General features: G+C 44.5%; 1 protein-coding gene across 1 annotated transcript in view; it reads left to right on the top strand.

The window, feature by feature from the left end:
- The first annotated feature begins 211 nt into the window (after nucleotides 1-211).
- The window catches only part of fignl2 (fidgetin like 2), a 43,230-nt gene continuing 22,196 nt past the window's right edge, over nucleotides 212-21,245 (top strand). The window contains exons 1-2 of the mRNA XM_035645947.2: nucleotides 212-414; nucleotides 1,094-1,170. The gene's annotated coding sequence lies outside the window, so the exon portion shown is untranslated. The remainder of the gene's footprint in view (nucleotides 415-1,093; nucleotides 1,171-21,245) is intronic.

Genomic DNA, 21,245 nt, shown 5'->3' with positions numbered 1-21,245 from the left:
GTCAGAGAGTGATTGAGTATCACACTGCTGTGTCTATCCCTCCTTTGGCCGTCTATGCGTGGCGGCGCTGTCCTCAAATCACGTGTCTTAACATCACGTCGCCTCTTGAAGTTCTGACTGAGTTGACTCGGTCTCATTATTTGAGTTATCAACAAACATTGATGTGTTCCATATTTTTGAACCGTCTATGTAAGTAGTCAGGATATCAAAACGGAAGCAACCGAGCCTCAGACTATTTGGATTCACCAAACAAACAAAGACGACGTCGAGTGTAGAAGGTGGTGCTCCTGCGAGCTTCCCCGAGCCGCTAGAGGCCGCTGCTGCTCACGGTGACTGCTCCGAGGAGGCTTCACCTGCAGCCAGGAACCATGGCGACGCATCTACACCTTTCAACTGGACAAGGAAGCAAATAGAGTGAGTGGAAACAGAGGAAGTCGTAGTTCTTCTCCAAACATCCGAAGTTAGGATGGACAGTGTTGCATGGAGGCAAAAAGCCTACATGTGTCATTTTGTCAGGGACGACCCATTTCAATCTTCAATAACTTTTTTGTTTTCAGCTTTCACAGCTGTTAGTTTGTGAAAAACGGCCCTAGCAAATCTCTTGGCATTCTTATCAGTGAGCATTTTGCTTTAATATGCATATATCAAGGTTCAATGTCAGCATTTTCTTGATCTTTTCCCTTATTTGTACTCTGGATTGGTTGTCCATTCGTAAATTCATTAATGAGTGAGCTATTGAAAAATAAAATTTTGAAATATGCATATTAAAGCAAAAAACCCTCACTGATATGGGTGCTAAGGGATTTGCTAAGGCCTTTTTCACAAACTAACAGCTGTGAAAGCTGTGAGAGGATGTCACAGACACAACAGGTGGTTTGATGTCAATACATTCATAAATGAATGAGCTATTGAAAATGCAAACCTGTAAATTTGCATATTGACAAACAATTAATCAGTTTTCTATGATTAAAATGATTATCTCAATTTGTTTGAAAACAAAAAGAATAGAACTTTATTGTCCACCAACAGTGGAAAATTGTCTTGGACTCACCAGTGAACAAATGGAAAATTACATCTTCTTCAATGTTCACAGCTAACAGGAAGTCAGCCTGTGAGGGAAGCTGCAACACCCAACTACTCACCTTGAAGACTGACCTTTTCGCTCTTAAGGTAAGATGGACATAAACTTAAACCTTCAGCATGGTATTGTAAAAATCAAAAGGTAGTTGTTCTGATCATGGTAACACCAGGATAAATACATATAAATATGTTGAAAATAATAACCAATGCTAGTTGAAAATAGTTACCACTTAATTGTATTAATGGACATGACCTGAATGTTTTCAAGGGTTTGTATGTAGTGTACTGCTAGGTTTTGGCCACTAGGTGGCAGGCTTGGCCACAGGACTGTAGCGAGGTATCCTGCGCTCTCATGCTGAAGATTCCCATCACTGTAACCTCTACTACTGTAAAGTTTCTAAACCTTTTCTGAACCAGAGGCTTAGTTCTCAGATTCTTATAACATCAGCAATTTTAACAACCTGTCAAATACCAAGCTAGTCTTGGTATGGACCTTGATTGTAAATTGGGTTTTTAGATCCAGAGCAAAATCAAAGAAAGTCACCGATGGATAAAGCAAACATTTGACCAGTTGGATCTGTGAAGAAGCTCTGGCAGCACGTTGGATGGTGCAGTATATAGTATCCATAAGGAAAGGGCTCGATCCTTTGAGAAATATACACATAGACCTACCTTACAACTCGTACCCAACCCTCTCGAGTATCACCCCCTGGGAGGGAGGGTATAAATGTTTGAGTCTATATTCGATAGATATTATCACTAAGAGAAGATGAGGAGTTCAGCGCAGGGACCATATAGCTACGGGTCATGCCTACAGGGCTACAATGCTGTTTTCTCTGCTGCTGCTTGATAACTCGGTGCTGATTGATACATTAATATTGCATTGATCGGCTCCTTCTTGTACACACAGGGGCACTCCTTTACACAGCATCACATAGAGGGGCTATGCATGGGGGAGGTCTTTGGTGCATCAGCTTTTACAGGGAGTTAAGTGTTATTTTGTGTTTTTTTTATCTGCAGTACCCTTGCGTCCGGTGATATCTAAGACACAGTGATTAACTGTGATTAAATTTGCATAATTTATTTTTCAAATCTATAAGCTGCATGTGAATGAAAAGAAAAAAGTTGTACCCAGCTTCAGGCTGGGTGTTAGATAAGGCTTTATATTGGTTTACCTTGAGGAGACTCTCCCATACAGTGCTCCGTATGGATCTGCCTCACTTGGGGTTTGAGGGAAAAGTCTGTGATTCACAGTGGATGCTACACATTTGACAGTTTATCTGCAACAATAAACACCTTCTCTAGCGAAGCGTAACCGGTCTTTGAAATGCCACAAGAGACAAAACAATAAGGCTATCACCTATAAACATCTTGACTCAGGGCAGTGGTTTAGCCTGAGACTTTTCCTTCAATTTATTTGGGCTGTTAATGATAGGCTATCAGATTCCTATCTCCCTTTCCTGCTCTTTCCCCTCTTGTGCTCCCTGCTGTAGCCTGGAGGACTGTTTTGGCGAGCATCTGGAGGGGGGCTGTTGAATAGGCTCCATTCTTGCAGGGTCCTGTGCTCCAGTGAGCGCACTCGGGGCATGGACACCCGGCCACGGTCCACAGAGGACGCAGCGCTGTTGGTGGGGGCAGGGAGGAGGGAGGAATGAAAGGGAGGCTTCAAAAACACAGCAGCTTACATTAGTTGTGAATTGTCTGTCAGTGCATAATTTACTCCTGTGTATGACGTCCCCACAAAATGTTGTCCCTTTCCCCCCTTGCTTTTTTTTACTCCATCTCATTCATTTCATCCCCTTCAGATAATTGGGGGAGAGGTCTGGTGGTCCTGTGCCTTCTCCGACCATCATAGGAGGATTTTTTTCTACCTTATAACATAAATACTGATTACCCCCACTGGGGTAATAGGTGGAAGGGTTGGTGAACGTGGTTGTGGTGCAGCTGCGGAAGTCTATTTTCAGCAGATTTTGGAGGTGGCTTGTGGACAACTGTGTTCTCAAAGCTCCACCACCAGGTGATTACCTCATGTCATTTCCTTTGAGGTAAAGAAAGAGCAAGAGAGATTTATTTCAAAAGCGTTTCATGTTTATAGAGTTCACAGTGAGGAGTCTTTTACTGTAATTTGTAGATGTTGAGACCTCTACCTCCCGCAATAAAAATAGGGGGTTGGGAACAGCTCATTCTCTGTCATTCATCTTCATGCATCAATAACAAACATTTCAGTAATCTTATCTGTCTTCTGAAAGACAAGAAAAATCCTCTTGTAAATTCGACTGATATAACTCAATCCGAATTTGCTTTGGAAACGTTCACACTTCTTCCCCAATTGATCCTGTGGCTGTGAACCTGGGCCTACTTGTCTCGGCCCTTGCCGTGTGCCAGTTCAGATTTTGGATCAATGGGTTTGTGTCTGTGCAGGGAAGCACTGGCTCGGGCCGGAGCTGATCTGCGGAAGCTAAGGGGATTGTAAGAGTCTGACAGAGAGGAAGGGGTGATAATGAAATGAGGGGGCCACGACCGTCGGAGCTAGATATTTCAACTGACAGCCGCCCGCATCAGTGGACAAACACCACCTAGCTTGGGTAGTCATTTGAGTTTGTTTCATTTTTTTTCACACGTGTAGGAATGTGTCTACATTATGTTTATGCCCATGCAGATATGTTTTTTCTAACATCGCTGCTCCTGCTGACAGCCGGACAGGATCACACGAGTTAGTGTTTGCCAACTGTCATTAGTTCCGTGGATGTAGAGCTCTGCCACAGTGGTAGACATAAACCTCAGGATGACAACATAACCACAATATGTTACAGCAGGGAAGGCGTGGCCGACTCCTGCATTTCCTACTCTGCTGATAGTTCTTATCTCAGAAGGCAGAGAAATAGGGTAATGCCGTCCCCGCAGCTGTCAAAACACCCGTCCTCTGTCTCTTTACTTGATGAGTGTTCCTGGGAGATAGAGCTCAGCTAAGCTGTAAGAAAGAGGTTATGGATTCTCATTGTACAATTTGTACTGGACTCTTATGGGGAGCTGGTGACCTCTAAACTAAAACAAATAAACATCTCATCTTGTTGTTGTTATATCATATTCCTGCCAAATACTCCCCCGGGCCATTCTGTGAATCGTCCTCCTTCTGCTCATACTTTGAAATCATCATATCAGTGCATAAGCCCTATATGTATCCCATTGTGATTTGATTTGGAGAGCAGAAATGGCAGATTAGTCCTAAATCCGCCCAAGTAGATTATCCACTCATCTCTAAAGCTCATGCATTGAGGGTTCCTCATGATTGCCGCTTGCGGTCGAGGGTGCCCTGCTTACCCATGGTCCGGAGAGCGGGGCCGATCTGCGTCCACAATGCCATCCGTGTCTACTTATTAAAAGTGTGGTTGACCCCGGTTCTTTCCCCCGTGTGCTTCTTTCTATTGTGTTCTGTCTGATTGATGTTGACTGGGGTCACCTAAGCCGTTGTGGGGATCATAGCACAGTGCGCAGGGGGCTAAATGTTTACATGCATTCATTTGACTTTACCCGGGGGTCTGCGGGCCCAGTCCAGGGTCACCCCGTGGACGGGCACACTAGGCCATATGTCATGCTGTTCTCCACCGCTGCATTGAAGGTCAGAGCCATCGGGTTATGGAAGCTAGTTAGAAAGAATAAATACTCTGTGTGGGCGGATACTTACCCAGTGATTTGGCTCTGGGCTTACAGCTTTGACACCAGACATGGTGTAGCTTGAGAAACATTGCTGACACTTCAGCGTTGAAATTAACCTGCCAAACATGACGGAAAAACAGGCCGGTATGTTGTGTTCAGTGTTTCAGCCATGCACTTACGTGGAGCCGAATGTGACAGTGAAGAATGGAGATGAATAAATGGTAAATAGTTGAGCTTGAAAAAGAGAATACAAAGAGCTCCAGGGATAAGAAAGATAGACAAATAGAAACAAGGGGACTGACTGACAAACATCTGTTTTCAGCAGAGAAGGCAGAGTTGAAAAGTGAGTAGAAAATAAATCCTGCTGAGATCGCTGCAACCAAGTATTAAACACATTATTAAATAGATATTATACAATATAACAATTGCAGAATTTTTTTTGGGGGGGGGGTTATAGGGTTGGATTATACTTTATATATGTAGTATATATATTTTGTTGTACATGTTGTACAACCACATCAGAAATAAGTCAATATCAAGTCAAATGACTGTAACGTATGTGTTGTCAAAGTGTTTGTTTTTTTCATTTGTCACTTGAGTTTTGTGCTGTGTTTTAAAAATGAAAACCCCTTCATCGATGATATGAATGAAAAGATGTTTAAAGGAAGCAAAATAAATTTGAATTCCCTACTGAACTGGACATTTAACAGTTTTAACTGTTGGCTGCTATGTGACATTTGTCCTTACTTTTCTGAAAGTTGCTCCTGCAGGGTGATACAGTGTTGCAATAAAACAGATTGTGAGACATCTTGGGTTCTCATGGCCGAGACATTTAAGATACTGACTGTGCAGAATGAATTAATAGTTTTATTTTCATGTCAGGCCCATTCACCACCTCCAAGCAAATATTCCCATATATGACATTGCAGTGTTTTGCATTTGAAATATCACACATCCGTCTTCCGTCCTTCTTTCCTGTTTCCTCACTCCTAATGCCGTCAAAATACGCCCTTACGTACTAGAACCTTTCAGATTGGGTGTAGCTGCTGAACATCCGTGTTTGTCAGTGTGTAGAAAATGTTGCTTTTATGTGCAAGTTGCATTGTTAATAATGACCTGCATGTGTCTCCCACAAGCGTCATTGACTGGTGGATTTTTTGCTGCTGCAGTGTTTAGTTTGGGGTCAAGGCAGCTGGACTTCAGACGAGCACACATAGAGTTTGCTGCAGTTTCACTTCAGCACTGTTAGAATTCACCAAATGACTTAACTGCCAGCCATTGATCTACCTGATGAACATTCATAGCATTCAAACTGATTTTCCACTCTGCTTAGACATCTCTCTCTCTCTCTCTCTCTCTCTCTCTCTCTCTCTCTCTCTCTCTTGGTCTCTCTGTCACTCTCTCATGCTTGTGCATTGGAATGTGAGTGTGTGTTGTGTGAGTGTGTGTTCGAAATGAATGTTAACAGGCAGGCGGGGGTGGGGTAACTGATTGGAGCCTGAGCGAGCGAGTGTTGGTAGAATGTGGTTGAGAGCAAGAGAAGAATGGGACAGAAAACAGACAGTGTGGTGGGAAGGCATAGAAACGAACGATTGTCTGCTGCCTCTCTCACCCATTAACCAGACAGGGCTATTGTTGCGCTCGTTTCCCACTGGCACACTGTTGCTGTGACTGACAGCCCGACGAGCCGCCTCTGTGGGTCCGCCACATGGTGGGTCACTGAATGGGGAGAAGCGAAACGTCACTGCTTTGTAAAAAAAAAAAACAGCTTACCTCCACTCTTTATTCTGCGAAAATGCATTCACCTGCGCTTCACTTCACAATTGAGTTATTGCTTTTGCTTCACAACCCTGCGGGCAAAATAAAATGTTAGTGCTGTTTTTTTGAGGCCATTGGGATAATTATAAATGCAATTGATCCTTTTTTTTCATTGATTTCTAAGTTGGTGAATGTCAGATTTCATGTTGTGCTCTTGATGACTTAAGTATTTCAGAACCGGGGGGGGGTGTGCATACACACAGCTGAAATTTCTCTAGTCTGTATTTATGAATATATGTTTCGACCCTCACATGCACACTGCTCGGTAAGTGTTGTATTATGAATTACAGGCTGGTGCCTGGTGGGATCAGCAGTGTCTAGTAGGTAAGACTTCTTGCACCTCTCGATAAGTGTAGCCCCACGTTGAGGGTATCCGTACACACCCATTGGTCCGGCACAGCCAGGGTGGCGGCGGAGAGCGCTCCGCAAAAGAGACGAGACATGTCGAACGACTCTCACAGGCGGAGGCCGTTTCATGGAATCCCAGAGCCAGAGCAGGAGGCACAGAGGAGGCTGCTGGGGAAACAATGGCCAGGGACATCTGTCATGCGTGGCTGCACTCCCCATCGCTTACAATGGGTCAGGGGGACCAGCCAGTGGTGGCTTTCTTTTCTCTCCCCTCCTTTCCGGGGACACTTCTGGCCCTTACAATGGGCCTTTTGTCCCCTCCCCGCTTTTTGCCAACGTTTAACCCCTTCGAGCTTGCTCCTTTTTCTGCCTCCTCTCTCTGTCTCCACCAGAAAACAAAACATAGTTTGAAACCGCGACTATTCATTCACCTCCCTCTGTTTCTGTTTTTCATTATGACTTTTGGCTCCGTCTCTGGCTGTGCACTGCGCTATTTGCATGAATGTGTCAAGACCCTCTTTTTTTTTTCTCATGTGTTTATGAGAGTCAGTGAGAGACGGAGGATGGGAACGACTGCTGTGCGTCAAATCTTCCTGCTCTGCAAACAGAAATAAAATAAAAGGCTCGCCGTCAATCGCCACAGATCTGATTCCCATTGGCTTCACTACAACGTGGCAGTAGCCTCTGGCAACTGAGACACTGCACTGGCTCGATATGCTCCTTAACCCCGATGGTGTCCTCTTCCAACCAGCCCCATTGTGTTTCAGTCAGGTCGCTGTGCTTCCAGGAAGCTCTGCCGCTAAGGAGGTTGTCATCACACACACTCACTGCCCGTTGATGCGACACAAATCACTTCCCCTGTGTGATACCCGGCAGTGTGTTGAGCAGTCTGTGCACATGAATGACAGCAGTTTAGGTACTGTGAGTCCTGCTCAGTACCATTGATCGTCAAACCCATGATGATGTTAGGGCCACAGCTCTGCACTGGCTGGGATGTAATTATACTTGGATCCTCGGAGCTGTCTCTTTCTCGGTGTTTTCAACACTCATCAGCCTGATGTAAATTGCAAATTGATTTTTTCCCTAGCCTCTCATTCTTAAGGACTTAAGGGGTTCAAGCTGGTCTACAATTGATTGGTCAGATTGCAATTTATTATTGCTGTCAGCAACAAGACTTTTCAAGGGGATACTTGGCAGTCCGCTGGGTAAACTGAACTCATCACCTCCGTTGTGCCAACTTGGCAAAGCAAAATAACATCTGTGAATGAAGACTAATATCTGTTACAACTATTGTATGCATTAGATCCCCCGTAGCATAACACGGGTTGACTGAACATGCGCGTTGCCCTCCTTTGGATGTGACCGGCTTTGAAAAGTTGCAAAGTTCTGTTCCACAAGAAGAGTAAAGGCTCCACATCCATCACAGACGTAATTTACCGCCCCCAGCGCTTGTGAGTCCACTCCCATGTTTCACCCGTCCCTGCACAGTAATGGACTAACTGGCGAGCCGGACTGCTGTGTCCTGTCCTGGCAGCTAATTGTCGCCAGCTGCCGGAGGTCGGGGGAACAAAGGGCTGTTTGAAAAGGTGATCTGTAGATTGGAGAAGCTGTCCACCCTCCCTCAGTGAGATGTGCATCGCATGAGATGTGGCATCTGTGTACAGCACTGCCTAATTCTCCCCAGGGCCCAACACACTGTAACAACACCAGCCCATCTGTGGCCAAATGAACTCAGAGAGTGCACAACAAGACAGAGGGCGCACAAACAGGGTGAAGGTGGTGCGGCCTCATGAAACGAGGCTGGGGCGGAGAGACGCTGGGAGGTGTGTTTTATGAGTGCCATTATTCCTGCCTTGACATTTTTGCAGCCGTTTTTTCACGTAGGTATAATATATCAATATTCACAACACCTGATGAAAACAATTTGGGTTTTCAGTTTTCTTTTCTTTCCCCCCACATACTTTATCAACTATTTCTAAGAGGAGGCGGTCAGGTTTTGGGGAGACAAGTATTTCACGCGAGTCAGAGTATGTGTTGATATGGAAGCACGTTTTGTCGGAGATAACATTCTTGTCTTTTCCCTGTCAGCATAAATATTTAAGTGAACCTGTCAGTGGTGCCCCCCTTCCCGCCTGGTGCTTTCGCGGAGGCAGGAGAAAAACAACAGGGGAAAAGAGACACACACTGATGGAAAGGATAAAGGCCCCTGAATGACGGCTGTCTTTCAGCAGGGCTGTACTTTGTGGCCATAACCAGGACCACGCACAGGCAGACAGGTCCTGCATGTGTGTGTCTAACACCTCTCCGAGCTGTCCGTCTGATCGAATGGCCCTCCAGGCGTCTGTTGTGACAGCTCTCTCAGAGACCTCATCTGGGGCATGTTCTGACAGGGCGGCCGCTTGGAATAGCTCTGATGAGAGGCAAGCGCAGACCTCTATCATCCTGCTGCTGCTCCCTGTCACTCTTGCTTTCTGTCCTTGTTTGTGTGCGCACGTGTGTCTGCTGTATGAGTGATTCTGTGCTTTAACAATAAAACATATATACAGTAATAATGTGTTTCTGCAATCACAATGTAAATTGCAGGAGTAGATATCTAATTGCGATTGCGGTGTGACATCTGCCCAGTCACAGCATGTACTTGATGTGTACAGTCCTGCGTACACCTTCTGTTTTGGCTGAATTACTTTCAAACTTTGGACACTTTTGACCTCGTTCCCTGTGTAGGAGGTTGTAGCTTTGAAAACCAATACTAAAACGACTGTGTGTGTGTGGTATGGTCCCCTAATCCAAAATATGCGCAAGATTAATGCAACATCCACACTTCCGCTGTGTTCATTCCCTGCTCTCTCTCCTTCTTCTCTTCAACACATTTCGCACTCTGTCAGTGTGTGTGTGTGTGTGTGTGTGTGTGTGTGCGCGCGCACATGCGTAATTATAATCGCAAATCAAATTGCAATCACAATATCTGTCAGAAAAATCGCAATTAGATATCTGCCCCAAATCAGTCAGCCCTAATGGTCACTTGATATACTGTATGTTTTCAGGTGTGTTAGTATGGACAATATACTGTATCTAAAAATGGACGTAGTCATCGGGTCCGGAAAGTGAGGCCAAAGTAAATTATTGTCAAATTGGGAGTAAAATAGACAATCAAGCACTGTATGCATTAGGGCGTTGATACTGTGTGATTGACAGCTTGTACTGTCCAATGGTTGCCGTGTAGGTGGACATGCAATGGTCAGGCTCTGACAGGCTCCCACCCCCCTGCTGTTTTAAAACAAAAAAAAGAATTGGTTCAGATGATTGTGCACACTTATGTATGTTTTATGACATCTGCTTTCTCTAGATTTGAATACAGTTTATTATATTGTATGGGGCTGCCATGGCAGTGTATCTACTCGGCAAAGAAAATAATACAGAAAATTGAATGAACTACACATGAAGTCGCACCTCTGCAGGACTGGTTGTGATTGATATTGTGCGGTCGAGATAAGGAGATCAAAGCAGTAAAAATGCCCTTGACAGAGGTCTGGCCTGGCTGTAGTGAGCAGATCAACCGGCACCATCTGTGACAACCCTAGAAGCAATTATCCAATATCACATCCTCGCCGCCCATCTATATTAAAACCTGCTCACAACAACACCTGAGATTAACTCATACTCAAACCATCCCCTGCAATAATCGAGCTTGTCCGCCAGCGCTTGTTGTTCTCCTTTGTGGCTGAGGCAGTAGTGTGGGGGGCTGCTTCAGGGTCAGCCTCTATACCTTGTTCAACGTACTCAGTTGCTGCTGCTGCTGCTGCTGCTGCTGCTGCCGCCACCGGCCTGGTCCACAATCATAGCTATGGCTGTCATAAAACGTCCTACAGCTGAAAATGACCATAAGCCATGCTATTACAGGCAGAGATAGAGAGAGGAAGGGGGGGTTTGGCTATAAAAGCAGCATCATGGACTTGTCCCTCAAACGGCACCTGAAGGTCAGTGGCCAGCTACCCTGCTCCAGCACTCTCTCAAAAACACCTGCCAATAGTCTTTGTTTTGCTTTCCCCATTTTATGAATCCCCTTGTTTACACATTATGCGATGCCAAGCAGCTGTACGTAGCTGTAATTCACTACTGCTGCTCTTCAACTATTTTGCAATTTCCTGCAGCTATTTGAGTGTAGTTCACGTTTGTCGATGTGCCAGTTGTGAGGTTCTGAACTGTGTGTTATAGGTGAACAATTGGAATAAGTAAACATGACGTGAAGGACCAGAGGTACACAATGCTTGCTGCGCTCTCTCCCTTGCAGGTCTCGCCCTGCAGCCCTGCGTTTCACCTCTTGAGTTTCGGAGCTTTGTTCTAGTAGCAGACTTCAGCATTTCTTCTCTAGTCAAAGTGCTTTTATGTCTTGATGAGCCAATTAAATTGGTCCTATGGAATCACCACTTGTGAAGCCCTTTTGATGTCCGCCGAGGTAGTTTGGGCAGATGGTTAAGAAAGTGATTTAAAAGGTGTTCAAGGCATAACTGTGCGACCCAAGTCCCAAGTCATGTTAGAGGGCATACATGTCCCCGTTGCCCCAGGAGTACAGTACACAAAGAACCTTTTCAAAGTACTGCAGGAAGGCAGGAAAATGACAGCTGAGCTGCTCTGCTGGGATCATTATCATGCAGAAAATTGTACCTCAAAGTATTCACTTAGCAAACCAAGTGTAGATCAGTCTCTGATTAATTAATGGTAAATCAGAAAACAAGCAGAACTGTGGTATTTGAGGTCATCGATTGAGACCCGCCAGTCCAGAAAACACTTGGATGGATGTGTGCATGTGGGCAAAGAAATTTTAAGAGAAACATTTGAGATTTTGCTTTAGTAGAGTTGTGCCACACAGAAGCACTTGAAATGAATCAATATATCATTATTTTATCCTTCATCATCATTTCAAAGCCGTGTTTTCTTGTTGTCTTTCAGCACATTACAGCCAGAGAGGTTTTCATTCCCCATCCAGCACATCAAAATACTGGCTGTGAGTCAGATGGGGAGGTCAGTGTGTGCGTGGCCACCTCCTGTGTGCTGTGCCGTCAGCATAGAAAATGAACAGACCTTGAAAGTGCAGAGGGCCACAGAGGCGGCGTGCACGCTTGTGATGATGTCAAAGTGAGAGGTGGTGAAATGGCGCTGATAAAGAGCAGAGCTGCCGTGGCTCAATGCGAATCAGAGGTGAATAGGGAGACGGAATGGAGTCCAGGCTCATTCACACGGCTTAATTGTGTGAAATGTTTGCGGCTGGCTGTTGGACAATGCTCAAGGCCTGCGCTCTCCTTGTGCACCGTCCTTGTGCATCAGGCTGCAGCCTGTTAAAGGTACATTAAGCTCAGCTTACTCAATAACATGGACTTGGATGGAAAGGGAGTCAACATGCGGCTTCCGCAAAAAGAACATGCTGCGCCTCATTGTTTCATTGAGACAAACAGGCCCACACATGAGGCTTGAAGCTTGAATGACTTGAATATGAGTGATGGCACTTAAAAGCTGCCTGTCTCTGAGTGCACGCTCTCCCTTTTTGCCGCCATTAAGCTATCAATGATCAGGCCTGTGAAGAAATGAAACACTCTCCAGAGCTGAGAATTCCTGTGAGCTGGGGGAGGATAGGGAGGGAATGATGTATATGTGTATGGGGTGGTGGTGGTGGATTAGAGTAGGTTTGGAGTTGGAAGAGAGGGGAGACGATGATGATGGACAGACACGGGGGAGCCCCCCCCCCAGTATCAAAGCGGCAGGAATGTCGAGCGGGCTGGTAGGACCTGGAACGCTCTTCGAACCCTCTGATCTGATGTGATGTGTGAAGTGGGGGGGTGAGTCAGGGCTTAGCAGTGCACACAGAGCACCCGAGATACAGAGCAGGGCCACAGGCATACAGCTGGTCACCAGACTTAAACCAGCATTAGACAAGAAGAAGAAGGAAAAGGAGGAAAAGAAGTGGCTTTATTGTTATTTTTATTTTTTGCTATTGGGGTGTTTTTTTGGTTACATGAGCATTTGTTATGCTTTGATGAATGCCCTCTTTTTTGTGTTTTTGCAAAAAAGGCACAATTCGCCTCGGAACGTCAATAAATCTTTTAACCTTGTGGTACCTCCAGCAAAATCCAAATCCCACATCTATTTAGCCTGAAAAAAAACTTGTTGGTCAGTGATATTTCCTATTTAACCTGGTGTGATGATCTATGGGGACCTCCTCTTCTGTCTCACCGGTGATTGGTGCTAAATATGTATGGAGGAATCAGCGCTCTGCTGCTTAATTGACTGGGGCACCTCTCCATCGGTGCACGGGGTCATGGGCTGGCTGGAGACTTTGTGCCTCCACACCATTTTATTTTCCCACTAATAGACAAAGCCCAGCTCTTTCTCCGAGAGTTCAATCACGATGAGGGAGACACACACACACGGAGTGTATCGCTTTGACCCGACTCATATCGCTGTGAGCGTATGGACAGAGACAGAGAGGGGGAGCACAGTGCTGTCTGTGGTTAGCCATTACAGAGAGGCCTAGAGCTTTTACAGTATCAGTGCAATTATGGCCATGCATCCGCCTCTGCTTAAGTCCATTTGCTTTTACTTAATGCCCCAACTATTCCCCGATGCTTTGTTCTTTACTCTAAATACAAATCTCCCTCTCCATCTTTTTCTCTCCCCTCCTCCGTCTCCCGGCTCAGTGGCTCCTTGCCCTCTCTCCTCCTCCTCCCTGAACATGTAAGCTGCTTCTCGCCACTGGCTGTAGGGTCATTAGCTCACCGGAAATTTTGGCTTTGTTTCTCTTGTGTTCTTCTTTTTTTTTTCTTCGCCGGGAACAAAGGGAGAAACATTCAATAGTTATTGATTTGGAGGCATACAACTTTTACTGGAGATCCCATTTAATCACAAAAGCTGATTTATTGTAGCCCCTCTGACAATCCCATTAAATTGCTGTCTAGCTAATCAAGTCCATTCTTTCTCCTCGAGGACTAATCTTTTATAGGGGCAGCAGAACGAATCCCAGCGGTAACAGGATTGGCGGGGAACTAGAGGGTTCAGGGCTACCTCAACCTAACCGTGAAAAAAAAAAAAAAAAAACTCACAAAAATGAGAGTAGAGTTTGGTATTGTTTATCTGCTCGACTGAATGAGTTGGCTTTTGATTCTCTTCTGTAAAGATTAGTTTGGGTGGTACAAAGTTTACTTCATGTTTGCATTGAGAACCTGATAAATTATTCATTAACCCAAAGACACATGTAAAGTACTGATAATAGTTTGTAAATCTTTACCATCTTAATTCTTAGACTTTCAGATAATCCCACCCTGCTGGGGTTGATTGCATTTCCGGCTGAGCTCACCTCTTGGTTTTTGGGCATGTTAAATCTGGATTAACTGCATTTTGGAAAACTCATACTGTGTGTTTAGGTGCAGGTCTTATATTACACCTACATTTTGTGTTTGCATGTCATGTGTGCAGCTTCCTAGACACAGCAAACCCTAAAGCCTCTGATAATGAAATTGTTCTAGTAAACCTTTATGCTTTTTTCCTCCCTGCATGTTGTGTGTGTACATCCCTGCTTTATGAGTCACTCAGTCATTGGGCCCCAGCACATCCACTAAATGAAGTGGGAACCCAAAAGAAATGTTGATAGAAACCTGGAGACATATGGCTGAATTTTATGATGTGCTGATAAAATTTCACTAGCTATTTTTTCTCATTGGAAAACACAGCTGGAGATGCCTTATTGTCTTTCATTTCATTTTGAGATATCCACACCCACTTTTTTTTAACAATAATCTTTAAACTTTGCATATTTCACCCTTGAATATATCCAGCATTACATGGTACTTTTCTTATTGTGCGGAGCAACAGAGCAGTTTGTTGCCATGTTGTCTGCCGAGGAAAATGGTGGCATAACATGATGTTATTTGAAATTGTTTGTGATAGAGAGCTGTAATTGCTTGCTGTTGCAGTACCTGTAGGAATTCAATACTGTCAATAGCGTGTCAGTCACAATTAGACTGGTCAACATGTTCCGTTTGATTGTCATCTGCAGTGAAACGTTAACTGGGCTGCAGGGTATCCATCTGCTTTGTGTTTTCTGTAATGCTGCTGTCCCTTCAATATGGTGAATTCCTGTGTTGCCCCATCTTCGTATATAAGAACGAGAAAATTGAGACGTCTATTCCAGTGTGCTGCTCTCAGCCACTCATTGATCCCAAGGTTAGAAGGACAATGTGGCTTTCTTACACAAACAGTGCTATAGCCACACTCCTATTTGAACCCATGGTTATTGTTTCTGTTACGAGGGTCAGGTGTTGTCATACACGAGAGCATATTGTCACAGAAGACCCTTGGCCCTAATAATAAGGTATCCTGTGTACGGGACCGACACACCCAGGGCACACACAGGACAGAGTGCTGCCTCTGCAGGCCGTTCCAAAAGTCCACCTCAGCACCTCTGGACCTCGGTGGAGTGACCATTGATCTGATCTCCTCACCTATTCCTTCATTGACGCAGATACACTGTGTCAGAGCTGCTTGACAGAATAAATCTTAGTCAGTCCAAACAGGCTTATTGTCAGCAGTCATTTTAAGGGTTTTCCTTTGGTGTTTATGGAGATTTTCAGCTCCTAATTCAATAGGAGCACTGCTCAGCTTTCGACGGTGATTGCATTTCGCCCTTCTCATTTGCATACTAAGAGTGGGTTCCCACTGAAAAGATCAAGGCAATCTATGTGTGGCCGATTCTGGGCTGCTGCCAGGAAGACTCTGTCGATTCCATTAAAGGTGGGGCCAGATGTTTGTCATTCCCTTTATTGATAACCACAGGGTCAATACTGTGATTTATTCTGCTGGGATAGGACTAAGCTTTAGTCACAAGTTTCACCAGGGCCTGATCAATAGTACACAATGGACATGTACAACATGACCACACATGAACTGAGAGCATCAGCAAAGCTGTAAATCTATCACAAAGTTTCCTGGTCAGGTGCACATACTGTACGGAACTGCAGGGAAACGATAAAACCTCCGGGGGGGTGTTTTACTTCTACTTCAAAGTCCAAAGCCTTTGACTTACAACTCTCTCTCTTCATTGTGAAATAATTACTCACAGGCTGCTGTGTTGTGCCTGTGTTGTGTTCCGACATGTGTGTCCTCCTTGTGTCATACGATCACTGGATATTTTTTCAGTGCTGACACTTCCAAAAGAAAGCCATTTAAAATTAAAACATTTAAAATTAAAAGTTGCATAACTTAATCAAAGGCTCATGTGTCTGTTCCCGCCTGCTAGCTAGAAAGTGATTGAGCTGATGCAACTTGAGTCACTGCATTAATCGAAGATTTTCTAGTAATGGAGAATCATTTTGAATTTAAATTGCGATGTAATTGTTAATGTGTGTGATGTCGATCTTTATCCAGCAGTTGATTAATTGAAGGAACACGTAGAGCCTCTGATATCAAACAGTGTGTTGAGAAGTTCTGATACAGGTACAGCAAGTCTGTTTTAATTTCAGTTTAAACATGAGCATCCACTGCTGCAGCCTGTGAAGTGCAGTGGTGCGCTCGGTGGAGCTGCAGTGTATCCAGAGCTGGACATTCCTCTGGTGGTTGTGGTCTATAGGAGGAGGGCACTGACAGCAGCCTCTGAATAGACGCTGAGTCGCCGGACTGGACCAAAATGTAATTACCTCTCGCTCACAATGTCACACTGCAGACCCAAGTCTGACAGCAGCCTCCATATGGAACGTGCTGGGATTGAATTAACCTCCAGCTGGGAAAGGTGTTGTTGTATGTGTTAGTGTGTGGTGTGAACTGCACCAATGCCTTTTTTTTCCATGCCTGCAAGTCACAGAATTTTTCTTGGACTCACATGATCACACTTTTGTGGGCAGAGAACTGTTTTTCCAAAATATGCTTGGGCAAGCAATTCTGTTTCATGGCACTTTGTGACTTTTGGCCCAACCAGCCAACCACGTGGATCGGTTCAGACCACTGCAATAAGACCAAGATTATTCTCTCTCCTTGAGCCTCATATAGACTCATTGATATGATAAGCCAATAGCTTCAACAGCTCCACAGCCGTCGGAGTCAGTCTATCCCTGTGAGTGACAGTAATTTGCTGCTCCCAGTAAAAACCTTTGTCATACTCTTTAACATCAAATGGATTATGTACAGTCACTTATTGAGATTGATTAATATTTTCATGATGCAATTTATTTGCTGGGGAGTGTACCGCTTGCACTGAGAGAGTGGGCTAATGTAATGTAATGGGGACTTAAATGAGCCATTAATCTCGCAGACCCAAGGGTAAAGGGACAGCGCAGAAGGGATCCAGGGAGCATGATGTAACCAAGACAAAGGGGACAGGTGATCACAGATTATTTGCGTTATCATTATTCAAAAAGAATAACTGACATTTTATATATATTAGGAAGTGAATGGGCGTGGTTTCCTTCAAAGCATTACATCAATTAAAAGTCTAAAAACACATATACTGTATATCACCACAGGGCAGAGATTATTTTCCCCCCTCCATCAAAATGTTCCATCAAAGGCAATTTATTTGTAACACAAGGGCAGGGGCATTCTGATGCTCTAAAAGAGGAGACCAGGTGCTTCAAGATCGGAAATTGAAAATGGAGATAACACTGGAGAAAAGGGAAGCGAGGTGGCGATACACTATTATCTGTGGGAGGCGTTAGGTATTATAAATGACCCTATGAGACCAGAGAGGGAGGTGGGAGCCAGCGAGCTGTCGGGGGCTTCCTGGCTGTATAATTGAAAATCATTCAGACAGCTGTACAGTTTAACCTTGGTGGACTATGGTCTTAGTCACTAATTGATGGGTTGGCATGCACTGGCAATAGAAAAGCGAGGTGTGTGCGGGTAGACGTCTAACCTATCTGTGTGTGTGTGTCTTAATGTCTGTGTTCCAAGAAACCTTTATAAAATATGCACTTCAATATTTCTCTCATGTCCCTTGACATTTTTCTTGACTCTCTTCAATCACACGACCTCACGGCACATTGTAAGATCCATATGTGGGTACATTTCTGATCATCTCTGTGCTTGTCCTGAGCAACGTTTTCAGCTGCCGGAACCACCCGCCACCACGATACTGATGAAACAGAACACTCCCAGTTTTGAAGTGGTTTGTTGTTTGGGAGTGATACAGGCCAGAGTGAGTGATCTCCAGGAAGTAATATATCTCTCTCTGGTCAGTCGGAGCAGAATCGTGTCTCCTTGCTCCATGCACGGGGCCGGAGCAGTGTGGTCGTCTCTTCTCCTCATGGAACCAGATGCATTATTGATGGATGGCTGATTGGGAACTCAATTACACAGAGATTACTGGGCTGGCAGACTGAGGGACACCGCTACCCTGTCAGAACGATTGAATTAGAGCACAGGAGAGGAGAGAAAGTGTCCTTCAGAGACGCCTCTCCTCTCTCGGCAGACCTCCTGGGGACGCCAAATGGCCACAGCCTAGTTCATTCTCTGGCAGATGACCTTCCCAACGGCTGTAGCTGGACAGCCTGCTGGCCGAATACTGCTGCACAGAGCAGGGGAGAGAATCTTATTAGAGGTTAACCAGAGTCCAGATTGTGTGCTGCAGTTGTACATTGTGTGATTTGTGGTGGATTTAGTGGTTTGTGTGTGTGTGGAAAAACACACGTGTTTGCGTATTCCTGGGTATGATTTGATGTATCAAATGACAGCTGCTCTTCCTTTCGTCTTGGAGTAGATACTGTGATGAGAACGGCTCCGAATGCGAATGTATGTGCATAAATATTGGCATTTCACCAAATCTCATTCATATAACATGGCCCACCTGAATGAGAAGCGTGCCTTGCAGGGTCGCATGCTATTACAAATTTAATGTGAAATCTGGATCGAAGAAGATGAGAGAAGGGGGCTGCCGCATCTGAAATGGAAGCATTCATCTTCCTTTTTTTGTTGGTCAGCAAATGTGCTCAAAGGAAAAAAGCAAGGCGACAAAAGCTGATGTCGGAAGAGGAGAAATCATTTTATACCGGACCACACTGTGGAGCCTATTTCACCCTTTTGGCTGGTGCAACTGGCTATCCAAGGCTGCTGTTTATTGCATTCATCAGTGAAGATATAGCAGAGCGATCTCATGTGTCTGTGTTTTCACATTTACGCTGCCACATCTTCTCCTCAGAGGAAAAATCTCTACAGAGTCATGTACAGATGCAGTTTTCTTCCTGTATCACTTGGAAAGAAAGCACATGTGTGATCATGGGCAAGGTTTCCCATTGCTCGTGTCTTCTTCCATTGTTGCTATGTCACTGTGTCAGTGAAGAGAACGACTCCTGAATGAGGCCATTGTTTGGGTTTGCGTTGTCAATGGAGACGGGCCATGGCAAGGATTAGGTGGACAACAGGCGGCTTTCACCAGGCTCTTGCTTTGTCCAGGTCTTCTCCAACAGGATGGACTCTTTAGAAAGGACACCCCGGTGAGCTGTGCCCCGCTCTGTTGCCCCTGTCTCGCTGAACACTGGGCACAAGTTAGACCCTGGAGAAAAGGTTTAATAAGGAGTGGAGAATAGCCATTAGCTCCCTACCAACCTCTGTTGATGAAGGAGAAAGTGGAGGGACCAATAGACCAACACTATTGGCTATTGGAGTCTGTGACAATCATGAAAGGGGAAACTAATTCCCTCTCCTGAGCGTAATCCTGACCGGTCCATCAACTTGCTGCCTCAAAGACGGCCTCGGTCATTACAAAATTTAAGAAACCAGAGTTTTAAGACAATTGGAGTGGTTACCTCATGTATCCCATCCAGTTCATCAGATGGATCCTCACTCATTGAGTATGTGTATGTCTGTGTGAGCTTACTCATATTGTGCCTTTGCTCATGTCTCTGCCAGAATGCGGTCGGGGTTGAGCCCTTCTCTTTATTTCACTCGAGCATTCCTTTGCCAGTGACTTATTTATAAAACTCATATTCCCTATATTTCATCCCAGCAAAGTCATGGCGTCACTGGATGCACTCTTTCACACTCATGGCCAGCATTGATTTCCCTTATGCATGCCCTGCATATATGAATTGTCTTTTCAAAATTAAATCAATTTTCAATCAATCCAGAAGTCTTTTCCGCCACAAGCACATCCATCAATAGTTGCTGGTTTGATAAGATGGTGACAGAGTCATGATTAAGTGAGATTGTATTCACACATACCTCTCCCACAAGTGGACTGATAATTGAATTGATATTCCATAAATTATTTTATAGAAAAAAAGCCACAAGTAATTTCAGTTTACTGTGATAAATAAGTTGTTTATATAGCTGTTACAAAAGAGGACAAATAAAAACAAGAACACAGAACGTCAAAGACATCAAATGTAATAATACATTTAAATTCTAAATCGGTCAAAGTAATGGCAAAAGACAATTATAAAAGAAACAAAAGTAACAGCTAAAACAATGAAGTAAAAGCCAATCGCCAGTCTGAGTTCTTCAGGTAAACTGTTCCAGAGGCTCGGGGCCCTGACAGCAGAGGTACACGACAGCCTGTGACACATGACGGCAACAAAATGTGGTAAACGGCTAGTTGACAAAATTAGCAATAGTTGCTGCATTAAAGTCTGTTTGTCAGTTTTCAGTATCAGCTTCGCACTGTGTGGTTACCATTTGCAACAAGTCAGTGACTGTGAAACAACGCCAAGGATGAAGTTTCTTTCAACCAGCTGAGTAGGCTGAACGTGCGCTCGGCGACTCGTTGTTCAGCCCCGTGCCAAGCGATAGAGTCCCCCGGACGATATTTGAAATAATGAATACATTCATGCAATTTGCCGCTGACCTGTTCATATAGGGAATGAATGCCTGCCATTATTTAAGGAAATCATCTTCATTATGTAAACATTTTTGCAAATTAGTGTCAGTGACTTGTAGCGTCAAGTTACATCTTGCCTCAGTAAGCAGGGCTCTGTTCTGCATCAGTTATCATTTTTGATCAACGTGCCCTCATTCGTAGGACGTGAGGACGAGTGCACTTCAAGTATATGTCATTAGATATATCAAGTGTTTTTTACTTGATTATGAGCATTTCTCTGTAGATTCAAGAAGACATTGTATCCATGCATATTTTACAGAAGTGTGTGAGAGTTAGACTCTGGAGTAAAATCATGGTTAGTGCCTAATTAGAGTTCGGCTGCAGCTAGTGGATTCGCTCACCATCTTTAATTACACCTTACACACAAACACACACACACACACACACACACACACACACACTCACACACTCACACACTCACACACACATAGCATAAAACAACACAAAGCATTACAAGCTAATGCCTTTCATGTCCAATGTCTTATTGCCA

This window comes from Scophthalmus maximus, chromosome 3 (genome assembly GCF_022379125.1).
Source record: "Scophthalmus maximus strain ysfricsl-2021 chromosome 3, ASM2237912v1, whole genome shotgun sequence".
Classification (NCBI taxonomy): Eukaryota; Metazoa; Chordata; class Actinopteri; order Pleuronectiformes; family Scophthalmidae; genus Scophthalmus; species Scophthalmus maximus.
Note: the sequence above shows the minus strand (reverse complement) of the source record. Positions and strands in the feature narration are given on the sequence as shown.